The sequence below is a fragment of the Rhinolophus ferrumequinum genome, chromosome 6 (assembly GCF_004115265.2).
Source record: "Rhinolophus ferrumequinum isolate MPI-CBG mRhiFer1 chromosome 6, mRhiFer1_v1.p, whole genome shotgun sequence".
NCBI classification, from domain to species: domain Eukaryota; kingdom Metazoa; phylum Chordata; class Mammalia; order Chiroptera; family Rhinolophidae; genus Rhinolophus; species Rhinolophus ferrumequinum.
Window position 1 is genome coordinate 26,243,746 of NC_046289.1, and position 13,166 is coordinate 26,256,911.

General features: G+C 37.5%; 1 protein-coding gene across 11 annotated transcripts in view; it reads right to left on the bottom strand.

The window, feature by feature from the left end:
* The window catches only part of SIPA1L1 (signal induced proliferation associated 1 like 1), a 348,723-nt gene that overhangs the window by 213,697 nt on the left and 121,860 nt on the right, over positions 1-13,166 (bottom strand). The window contains exon 1 of one of the 11 annotated variants that reach the window (XM_033107750.1): positions 5,792-5,921. The exons of the other annotated variants lie outside the window; for them this stretch is intronic. The gene's annotated coding sequence lies outside the window, so the exon portion shown is untranslated. Of the gene's footprint in view, positions 1-5,791; positions 5,922-13,166 lie in introns of those variants that run through there. 11 annotated transcript variants of the gene reach the window in all.

A 13,166-nucleotide genomic window follows, 5' to 3' on the forward strand; every position in this document is an offset into this window, starting at 1 on the left:
AAAAGGTCAATATAATTGACCAACCTTTATCTAGACTGACCAAGAAAAACAGAAAAAGACACCAATTACCAAAATCAGGAATGAAAGAGGAGGAGGCATCATTGTTGACTCTCAGAAAAAGATTATAAAGGAATATTATGAAAACCTGTATGCCACCAAATTAGACAATTTAGATGAAATGGACAAATTCATAGAAAGACATAAATTAGCAAAACTAATTCAAGAAGAAACAGAAAATCTGAATAGACTGATAATAAGAAATCCAACTTGTAATTTAAAATCTTCCCACAAAGAAAATCCCAGGCCCAGATGGTATCACTGCTGATTTCTATCATATATTTAAAGAATAATGCCAATTCTTCACAAACTCTTCAAAAGAATAGAACACTTTTCAGCTCATTCTATAAATTCAATATTTTCCTGATACCAAAGCCAGACAGACATCACAAAAAAAGAAAACAAATGGATCAATATTCCTCATGAATATATACACAAAAAGTTCTCAATTAATAAACCAAATCCAGCAACAAAAAGGGAGATAAATGTATAAAAAAAGATGAGATATTATTACCAAATAGGATTCATCCCAGGAATACAAGTTTGATTTAACATAATATAACATCCGAAAACTAATTAATTTAATACACTGTGTTAATATAGTGAAGGACGAAAAGCATAATCGTATCAATATATACCAACAAAATTTAACACCCACTCAGGATTTTTAAAAAACCCTCAGCAAACTAGAAACAGAAGGGAACATCCTCAACCTGATCAAGGGTATCTGTACAAAACCTACAGGTAACATCATACATAACAGTAAGATTTCCCCCAATGTCAGGAACTAGATGAAGATGTCCACTCTTAACCCTTTCTATTCAACGTTCTATTGGAGATTCTAGCTAGTGCAATCAAGCAAGCAAGCGTGAGTGTGTGTGTGTGTGTGTGTGTGTGTGTGTGTAAATAAAAGGTATCCAAATCAGAAAAGAAGACTTAAAACGGATAGCTTTCAAAGCCTCAATTTTCTAGATTTTCAATACCCGCGCTCACACTCTATCCCACTAGACAGCTCCTGTTTAAAAACAAGAGCCACCGTGCATTTTGTGTGGTAAATATCGAACCACTGACTTCCCTCAGCCTAGCTTGTTAACATTATCAGTCACAGGAAGAAAAAAGTTATTTGACGGAATTAAAAAACATAAACAAGAAACTGAATATGTTGATTTAAAGACTAACAAATGAAAATATTTGCTGAATTAAAATCTATTCATCTTAGAGTATCTGACACATTTTACAAGTGTAGATACATTTTAATTTTATCTTAATCCATTTATATAGGCTTTATAATATCAGCTTCACTCCTGACATAATGTACATAACTTTTGTTCCAGTGTTTGTGACAGAGGAAGCAATAATCTGAGTTTTCAATATAAACTCAAGTTATATATTCTGATAAGGGCTGCTTTCATGGTGATACTTATGATGAAATACTCCTTTTTACTATGTCCTGGGAGAGACATAATGAAGGGCTCCTCAGTCACCCAGGTCCATTAATTTAATTATTTCACTAGCCCCTAGTCACATACACAAGAAAATGTAATTTTGTATTGTTCACAAATACAGTTATAGAACAATAGTTGGCATCTACGCAAGTAGTTGTTCAATAACTATTTTTGCAGGGAGGGTTAGAGGGACAGACATCATAGATGTGCACCTTTGACGGGAATTGAGTTGGAAACTGGAGAACAGTGTAGAAGTAAAGGGGATCCCGGACCCTGTCTTCCAGGGCAACAAAAAGGGAGATAAATGGATGAAAATGCCATTTACTGCCCTCAGAGAAAAAGTGAAGAAGTTTATGTCAAGCTTTGAAAGTACAACTAACACTACTTCTAGACTCATGTATGGAGCAAGTAACCGCCTTGGTGAAGCTCAGTAACCAAAGGCTGAGGGAAAACACACTTCAGTCAGTGTTTACCCACAATTCCTAGCCTCTAAAGCAAAGTCTGCATTGGTTCCTCAAATGCTTCCCTCAGAAGGCTGGCTTTCACACACACACTTTTAGACCATTAAAGAGTAAATGCACGAGACTGGTCTTGTCACACAGTCTACAAGTCAAAACCAGAGAACAGAAATTGTTTATACACAGAATTTACATTAACATGATCTATATCCAAGAACAAAATTGTTATCTGCGTCAGTTGATGTTCACACTGTTAAATAGCTTCATCTGCCAGGCTGTTTCAAAGTTTTAGCCTCAATAAAAGGAACCCTCCATTACACACTGAAAAAAATGTAGCCTCAAACACCTCCTCTTGCTGCTGCTGCTTCTTTTTTTTGTTTAAATAAAACATCAAGTCGATCCTTTATACTGCTGGAAAAACATGGGTATACTGAAATTTAAAACTTTTGAACTAATAACACGAACACCATGTTCCTATATTCTGGCATACTATCCCTCCCCTTGAAACTTCAAGCAATCCACACTTGCTCGTTTTTGCCAAGTCCTTTCTGTACTGTGCCATCAGGCTGTTAGCACAAAAAAAGTAAGCTTACACACCACTTCTTTGCACGTCAGCCCTGGTAGTCGCCAGTATTTCCCAAAGAATCCAAACAAAGACCTTCTTGTCAAAGGATAAAGTCTGTGCCGACCTGACTGCTGTGGCCAGTCACCATCAGACAGGTTCAAATACAGTCAGACCACTGGGTGGCAGAGGAGAAGGTGCTGACAGACTTGGATGAGCAGAAAACAGAAGCACATTTTTCTCAGGCCATCAGTCGGTCGGTTCAGAAATATTTATTGAGCACTTTCTCTGTGCCAAGCTCTGCTCAAAGTTATGGGCACATCACAGAGAATAAGATCAAACAGCAGGACCTCAAGGAACCTTCACGAAATCTCACCCAAAACGCAAAAACTATTAAGTCCAGCTCTAGTTTGGGAAAGGAAAAAAAAAAAAAAGTAGCCAACCTTTGTATGCCCCAGAATAATAAATCAGTAAGAGTGTATAATTGATCTCCCTGCATCTACTCATGCTACCTTGTAATACATTCTCAACACAGCAACTGAGTGGCCTTTGTAAACACAACATACCCTTGCCTACAAGCCATGCCATGGTTTCTCATTACATCAGGCACAAAACTCAAACTCCTTGACATGGTCTAAAGGCCCCTGCATGACAGTCCAGCAACCCTTTCCAAGTGTGAAGGCACCATTTCCCTAATGACTATGCTCCAGCTACACTAACCTTTAAGCGTGCCAAACACACTCCGCTTTCCTGTCTAGCGTGGGGGTTTGTCTGAAACATTTTCTCACCTCCCAACTTGCAATTCGGATAATTCTGACTCCTCTTTGTTTAAAGTGCTTTCTCCCATCCCCCCCCCCTTTTCCCACCTTCACCCCACACACACCCTGACCTAAATGAGGATATCAGGTACATTCTCCTATTTCCAAGTAACTTCCTTTCATGTACCATTTGCTGAAAATGTAGCCTGCAAACCCCACCTCTTGCACTTCTGTGTTTTTGTTTTTGTTTTTAATAAAACATCAGGTTACTCCTTTATACTATGGAAAAGACCTGGTGGTAATGCTTCCAGAGCACTTATTCCAGTTCATATGTATGCATTTACTTGTGTGACACTATTTGCTCATGTCTCTGCCACTAAGCCATCAATTCCATAAAGACAAGTACAGTATCAATTTGGGGAAATGCAATGTCCCCAGAGCCCAGGATCATGCCTAACACATAGAAGCGACTCAAGGAAAGAAATGAATGAATGATTATCACTGACCAATGGGAACAATTAGAACTTAAACTTCAGAAAACTGTGCCCAGACACAGTTCAGAGTTTCCAAAAGCCACATTTAGTTGTTTTTTGTTTGGTTGGTTGGTTTTTGTTTTTGTTTTTTTTCACTTGAGTATTCTGTTGTAACAAAGGTTTTACTCAGAAAACAAAATCCAGATTGATTTTAAAAGACTGATGAAACTCTACTAGAAATTGATAGTTTCTCCCCAATCAGTTAGAAATGCATCTACTATGTGGATTTGGTTTCTCCTTGTTTTTAAAGGTGGATGTCCTGGCTATTTGAAAGCATGACTGTGAGGATCAAAAAAGGAGTTGATTACTTAAGCACTCAGCAATCTATGAAGCATTATTTAAAAAGTAAGATACTATAAACACTATTGTTACTAACTTAAATGAACAAACTTTCTGGTATTGGGAGCAGACATCTTCACTCCTATTAAAACTTTGAAAACGTTCCCTATAGTGTATGTATATCACTATTAGGGTAGCTACTCAAAACCTATAGTTGCCTTTTTGAAAGAAGTTCTACTGTATATAGTTTCAGCTTTTATGTTATAATGAAAAATGACTATTGCGAGCGTTTTGCTGTTGTCCAAACACGTATACAACAAAGAAAAAAAGTATATAAATGCTTCCACAAATGTGTCAAACAGTGTCACTGTATGACATGTCTATCCTAGCTAGTATAGCATGACAGTCTTGGAGATATCCAAGCATTATTTGTGCAATGCAAAAATATTCACAGTAGCCCTCTACTGGAAACATATAAATTACTGCAATAACATGGCTACACATACACACACACACACACACACACACACACACACAAACAATATACTCTGACGTCTCATAAACAAAAAGGAAGCAAAAATTCCATGTTTTCTCTTCTTAAAAGGTATTTGTTTTGATGTAAAAAGTAACATTACAGATACAGGAGGGTCCAAAATGATATATAATTTTGAGTTGCTAAATGTACCAAAAAGACTCAATGTTAAACACTAACTGTGTTTAAAGGTATAAGCCTCAAAGAAACTACTATACAAATGTGTTAGTGAAGATGGTAATAACAATTAAGACTATAAGTGGTGTCCAGAAATAAAGGTAGACCTGACTGCATAAAATGAAATGCTTATTTTTACCTTTTTAAATCATGAAGAAAAACTGCCCTTAATAAGGGCTACTTTTTTAATAAAATCTAAATAATTCAAGTATTTGAAACGTTAAGCTTACCATTTTGTTTCAGGTTTAGACAAAATTTTAGGCAATAATTCAAACACATGCATGCATGCTCAATATATGCTTGCTTCTCTGGTAATTAAAAAGTTAGTAATAAATTTCTCCCCAACGCTCCTTACCCTCTTTAACTTTTCTGCTGAACACGTTCAAGTCTGTAAACCTCAGACGTGGAAGAATTACTCCCTATTTTGTAACTGATTATTCAGTTGCACACTATAAATGTGAAGTTACACCATTTGATAAATTACCTCCGAACCCCAGGTGAGAGCTGCTAGTAAATCTTATCTTTCTCGTCCTTAGGGTTACCAACACTTACCCTGTCCTGAGGAACATTTCTGACTCTTCTAAATGCAACTGAAGAATACGTCATATGATAGTATTACCTTAAAATTAACGTGTTAGATTTTCTTTCTGGGTTCTGTAGCCTTTCCTAGTCAAACTGGAAAACATCCAATAAAATTAACGTACAGAAATCAGATTCTGTTCTATGATTCTCTCGTCTTGCCATGAATTCCCTGGAAGTAATGAGAATGGACTGAAAGAAGTGGTGATGGCATGAAGGCTGGGGTCCCAAGTTACAAGGACACTGGTGTCATCTAGCCTAAATGTGTCCTGCCTTTCAGAGACTAAAACACAGTTGTGTGAACTAAAAGAAACAGCCCATCAGATCCCCAAGCCCCAAATGTACCAGAGGTCAGCTTTCTAAAGGCCGTGTCTATTTTTAAACTAATGTAAGTTGGGTTCTAAATCTGACCTGCATTTAAATCATCAATGGGTGAGGAATGTCCAGCTGGACTCTTATGCACTTGAAGTTGCTTGAGGGAGGTCCAAACAAACTTCATTTCATACACAACAGACAAAGCCTTCTCTTAGCAACTGGCATCCTCCACAAAGGAAGAGCGGCAGCTGTGAAGAAAGAGACATCCTGAAACTGAAGGTCCCTGAAAGTTACTTCTTCACATAACTAATAAAAGCAGGCTATTCTTCCCATTTAGATGGTCTGGGGAAACCAATTTCTGATTACTCAGCACAATAGAATGAAGTAATAGAACACATTTTCAATGGAGTACAGATTACATGAATATCGTCCCAAAGAAGAAGCCAACGAAAACCTATTTTTAAGGTTCCCCACAGTACACATCTCTTCAGAAATTGTAAGTTCACAGGGCCATACTGACCAAAATAGTCTCACTGAAAATGAAGAAAGAGTTTTATTTTTAAATTTTGTGTTCAGAAACTGGAAAATAAAAGAAAAACATAAATATCCTTATCAAAATACCAGTTAAATAATTACGACACTGATTGCTGATAATTTTGGAAAATGTTATCATCCACAGTCTTGAGGATGCTTCAAAGCAGTTAGAACTTTGACAATTTAAAAAAACAAATTATATTATAAGGGCACTACAGTGGTATAAGATTGACACTAGCATACTATATCCCTTAGGAAATTATGTTCTAATGATTTCTGTATCCACGTTAGAAAAATCCCTGCCAGGACTGAGGTGAAAAAAACAAAAACAAAAACAAATAAATCTCTGGAAAAACATCTATAAATAAATATAAAACTACATAAATTATATATCTATTTCTATAAACCAAAATAATAGTCATTCAGTAAAACCCATTCAAGTAAATAAAACTACTAATAATCAAAAATGCAAGTAAAATACCAGATGTGCCCATATGTATAAGTCGCACACAAAACCCATCTCCTCTCATTAGTCTACAATTCTGGCCCCGTCCATCCAGTCTAAAGAGAAGTTAACACTGTGATTCAGAGGGCAGAGCCAATTCAAATATTTCATTGCCTAGATATCTGCAAGGTCAATTTTGATAGACCATGAAAAATAAATGGATAGTATCCGCATCAAAAGCCTGTTCCCATCATACTTCTTTATTTTCTGTTCTCTTCTCCTCCCCTCTTGTCTTGTCTTGTCCTGTCCTGTCCTGTCCTGTCTTTTTCCTTCCCTCCTTCCCCTCCCTTCCTTCCTTCTATTCAAAGAACATTTATTGAGCAATGCAGCAGATGCTGCTTATTGCTACCCAATATCCGTTCCCCCCCTTACTCCTAACAGAACCCCCAATGTATCTCAGGGAAGCAAAGCATCTAACTAAAATACTACCTTTCATAGCCTCCCTTGCAGCCAGACGAGTTCACACAACTAAGTTCCAGCCTGGTAAAAAAGAAGCATATGTGTTTTGAGAAAATTAAGCAAAGACAGGTTGCTTAAGGGGAGCTCACTCAGTTCAGAATTGCACCCCTTTTCCCTCCCTCCTACCACTCTTCAGAATCTGAACATGATGCTTTCAGTAGTCATATTATACCACGCAAACATCTTAAGGATGCATGCCAAGAGCTCAAAGAGAAGGTCTAAGCAGTATGTCTTCTGTGTTGTCACACATTCAAGAAGGTAATGGTCAAAGATCCTGACACTGCAGAGTACAATCGCCTCTGATGCTATTTTTGCCTAGTTATTACTAGCAACAGTCTAGTGTCTGATATATATGAATATAAACAAGCTTATAAAATCTCTGAAAGAACAGAGCTTAAGGAATAGCACTTACCTTCCATAACGAGAACTTACTGTTCTTAAAGCAGCAGCACAACATAAGAATCACCAGTCCTTTCTCTGTTCATACTTCTAATCTTTCACTTAAGCACTTACACACTGAGGGTGTGTGTGTGTGTGTGTGTGTGTGTGTGTGTGTGTGAGTGTCACTGTTGTCTGTCTGTTTCCCCCACTATCCTACCATGTTTCCCCAAAAATAAGACCTAGCCAGACAATCAGCTCTAATGCATCTTTTGGAGCAAAATTTAATATAAGACCAGGTCTTATTTTACTAGAAGACCGGGTTTATGTAATGTAATGTAATATAACATATATAACTAATATAATATTATATTATAATACCGGATCTTATATTAATTTTTCTTCCAAAAGACACATTAGAGCTGATTGTCTGGCTAGGTCTTATTTTCAGGGAAACACAGTACTAGAACTTAAAGGTAAGAATGACTCTGGTTCACTTTTGCAGGTCTAGAACCCAGCACATAGCAGATACTCAATAAGTGTTAAAGGAACAACATGAAAGAAATATTTTGAACACAGAGCTCCTAAATTATCTTCCAATGACAGATAATTCTGTAGTGTGGAAGTATACCATGGTGTCTCCATGAGGGCCAGCTCACTCAATAAGACAAAAAACAGTGGACACATTGCTGCTCCCTGCCGAGCTAAGGTACCTGCTCTTTACCTCCCGGACATACAGACCTCACTACCTCGTGACTCCACCAGCTGAGTAAGCTAAAGGTGACACTGGAGAGCTCCGGTCTTCCTTCTCCTCTGTCTGCTCACCCACTCCCACTCGCTCATTCATTACACATTTACTGAGAACACATTGCAGGGATGCCAGAAATAATTCTAACAAACACAACACGGCAACTGTCCTCAAGAAGTCTATCATCCAGAAAAAGCAAAGAAGCAGTTACAATGTAATGTAAAAAAAGGATGGCTATACATAACGTGTGCTTTCTATGGGGAGGCTGGGCACCGTTCAGGGTGCTTTACACGGACTACTTCATTTATCCCACACCATCACCACTGGACTTCCTCTCTGTGATGCAAGCAGCAGAGACCAAGAGCACACTCGGGAGAAGCACCAAGCCACTAAACCACTCAGGAGGAAACAGGGTGGAGAGGGAAGACAACCGCATAGCACTGATGGAGGGCAGGAAAGGCGGAGCAGAAGTGAAGTCTGAAGGATCAACAGAATTTTCCCAGGTTGGAAGGCAGAGGCAGAGCTTTGCATGCAGAGAATTTACCAGGGAGAAAAACCCAGAAGCAAGACAGACCACAGCGTATCAGGAGACACAGTAAAATTTGCTCCTAAATCACGAGTACAGCTACCCAAAGGAGTTTTTAACACCTGACTGAGCTTTCCTCAGTTACATCTAAAGGACAGACTCTGTGAAAAAGAAAGACCTGAGGATTTTTCAGAAATATTTCTAAATCATGTGTCATTAGGAGAGGCATGAAAAGAATTTTTTTGAGCTGAAGCATGTATTAATCCTGCTCTATTTTTAAGCCCAGATTATTATTTATAATTTTAAAAGATTACTTATTAGAAGGTAACTAAAGGACATTAAGAATATTACAGAAGTGTAACAGTGGATTGGAAAAAAACATTCCCCAAACTAAAGTATTTCTTTAAAATATGCCTACATAATACACTTCCCTTAAAACTTTGAAAAAATGGTTAGGCAGATGCATGACTTAAAAAACAAAGTTCACATTTGGTGGCACAGAGTCAGCTCTTTCAAACCTAATTTCCACTTGCCTCCCCTTCTTTAGTCATAGGAATCTGATTTTATTTCGGCTGGCAATGTGCGCACTTACCTCACCTGAGTCTCCCCTGAACACAGCAGTAGCCAAGGAGTTTCAAGTAGAAGTCAATGGGTGGAGATTCTAGAAAGCCCCTTTACCCCTTTCCCTCCCTTTCCCAAACATCTTGGCTGGAGCACCCGCAGGGTCCTGTGGTTGTGTGGAGAACGGCCTTATGCTTAGGATGCTGAAAGCCGGAAGAAGCCTGAGTCCCTCCCTGAGGACTTGGTAGAATCACACTTCTTCCTAAACGGGTTCCCTACAGGCATTTTAAGTGAGAAAATCAAACCCTGTTTAATCAGATCCCTCTTCCTACTAGTCAAACACAAATTTCATTGCAGACGCCAGAGGATATTTAAAGGACAAGGCCACAGAATTAGAATTCACATTTTAAGCTAACCCAAGCTGTTACAAGATTTCGTAAGGAATTACAATTAAACTGGGTCGTCCGTCCTTGCTTTCTGTAGACGTTTTCTGTACATATGCAATCTACCACTGACTCCAGAAGAATCGAATCAAGCGGTCTAGTTTTAAATTATCACAAAGTATGATAACCACCTGAATGAAAAGTGAATGCAGAGACACTTTCATAAAGACGAATGTGCAACTTCACAGTGAGATACCACAGAGCACATTCCCCACTATCAGTTTCACACCCAAATGCCTGTACAGCTGATCAACTGTTTATTAAGAGACAAAAAAAATGTTGAATCTCAAATATTTATCATATGTCCATGCGATATGGGTAAATTACTATCTAAACAAGGGTTTAGATTTAGGTAAAGAATAAAATTCTGATAGCCTTTAACTTTGACCACTTTTAAGACTTTGCCACCATTGACCTCGGTGTGTCCTTGGCCTATAACTATTACATATATGAAGTCATTTATCATAAAGACAGCAAAACAGCTCCATGCGCATTGACAAAGGATCTTATCTGTGCTTAGCTATTGGCCGAAATAGTTCATAAAAAGTAAGAATACCACACAAGTTGTCTGGCTGACTCTGAGTTGGCTGCTGCCTGTACAATCACAAAGAAAAATGTGTATAAACACGAACATCCAGGCACAAATAGCATCTGGACAGGATGTTAACACCATTCCTCAATTCCTTAAGGGTCTTATTCTCTCTTAGACATATAAAATCAACCAACTGGTTTAAGAAGAATTAATTTGGATGAGAGGGAAGAAGGACAGAAAAAAGGAGTCATCTCTTGAACAAAAATAAGGACTCATGTCTATAAGATTATTTGGGAAGTTTAAAAGATTAAGTGTATTAGGACCCTGAATTATCCATATAAAAAAATACCAAATTCTTATCACTTTGAACCTCAATCCTTCTTTTGGATTCTGTCTCCTGGCACTGGATTAACAAAGGTCATTCCGGTACAATTCTATCTACTGAGATGTACTTAGGAAAAGGGTGGTGATTAAAAGTGGTTACTTACACAAAGCTGACATGGAGGAAACTGGCAGATGAAATGTTCTGATGACATAATGAATCATAAAACCAAGACTGTTCCCATTCTTTCTTTGGTTGAAACTGGATAATTATGCAACCCAGTACTTGATTTTTGAAGCTCCTACATACCTAGTCAAAATGCTCTTTACTTTTTGAGGTATAATTCACATATAACACTATATTAGCTTCAGATGTACAACTAATAATTTGATATTTGTGTATATTGCTAAATAAACACCACACTAAGTTATCTATCACCACACAGTTATAAAAAAATTATTTTCTTGTGATAAGAACTTTTAAGATCTATTCTCTTAGGAACTTTCAAATATGCCACACAGTACTGTGTTTCCCCGAAAATAAGACCTAGCCTGACCATCAGCTCTAATGCGTCTTTTGAAGCAACACTTAATATAAGACCTGCTCTTATTTTAATATAATATAATACCGGGTCTTTAGAATAGAATAGAATAGAATAGAATAGAATAGAATAGAATAGAATAGAATAGAATAGAATAGAATAGAATAGAATAGATCAGACCAGGTCTTATATTAATTTTTGCTCCGAAAGACGCATTAGAGCTGATGGTCCACCTAGGTCTTATTTTTGGGAAAACACAGTATTATTAACTATAGTCACTATGCTATACATTCTATCCCTATGACTTACTGATTTTATAACTGAAAGTTTGTACCTTTTGACCCCCTTACTCATTTTAAACCCCCTCTCCTCTCATCTGCCACCGGTAGCAACTTCCAATCTGTTTTCTGTATCAATGAGCTTGGTTTTTGTTTTGTTCTTCCTAAATTCTACATGTGAGATCATTACAGTATTTGACTTTCTCTGTCTGATTATTTCACTTAGCACAATGCCCTCATGTTCCATCCATGTTGCCACAAATGGCAGGAATATTCCACTGCACACATACACCACATTTTCTTTACCCATTCGTCCAATGATGGACACTTAGGTTGTTTCCAAATATTTTGGCTATTGTAAATAATACTGCAATGAACATTTTTAGTATTCAATTTGGTCTTCTTAACCTCTTTCTTCTAAGAACTTTTCCCCATTCACACCTGGGCAATCTTATAGCTGAAAGGTTAAGAGCAACCATGGACTCGATCCTAAGCACTCTCCCCTCTGAGCCATTTCCTCTCCTGTGGATCAGGAACAGCCTCACAGGGTTCTTGTGAAGGTGACACGGGGTTAACCATGCAAGGTGCTCAGCACCAGGTCTGGCCCAGAGCTCTTTAAATGTTCCCATTACTGTTAGCTTTAAATAATAAAGGCATGGCAAGCACTACGAGAAGTAATAAAGTCCTCAAGACTTGATCATTTGGGGAAAACTAGGTGCTAAAAACACGAAAACAATAACCATTCTGATAAATCTATAAAGGGATAACACAGGATTATCAAACTATCTTCCATATTCATATATTACTGTCACTTGCTATAATTTAAATGCCGAGGGAGTTATTCTTAATTACCTTAGACTCAGCCTTTCTAATTGCCTACTCCTATGTCCTGCTGTGATGCCATTAATAAGGACTCCCGAGGTTGATTTCAAGAGACTTATAAGCTACAGTTGACTCCCCCCTCACTAATTTTAATGGATTTCTACTGATAAATAATTACTTTAAATAAATTAGCTAATTCTAGACCATGTCATTGTTTCTACTAGGAATCCACTGAGCTATATTTGTTTTTCACCAGCTGTCTGAATAATTTCCTTTAGTCTACTTTTTTTTTTTTAAAGTTGGTAGAGAATGAATATGTTGATAATTAGCTTCTTTCTTTTGGACTTCCCTAAGTCCTCTAATTCCTCTGAAAGCTTATATAGGGTTTTCAGAATGAAGACACATCAGCTCACGTCTCAGAGGCAACTCTCAATACTGGATATTGAAGGCTTAAAATCAGACAATTTTTGATGTGACAAAAAGACAAGAACTACAAGATAAATGGAATAATAGTGAATGACTACAGGCTTCCCAGGTGCCTTCCGGAGCATTTCTGCATGGAAAATTAAATGGTACTAAATGTAAATTTGCAGATGGTACTAAAATGATTCCCTTAAATTGTACATTTTTTTAGTAGGGAGGAGGAGCAAGAGAAAGAGCCCACTACAATCTTAACACAGGCTTCCCACAAAACTAGAAGTTTCCCACTTTGTTCTCAAATTTACAAATATAAACCAATTAGGCCAAGATAATGTGACTTCTTTTTAAAAATCTATGAGAAACAATTGTTCACAGAATGCCTATTGTTTCAAGATTTATGTA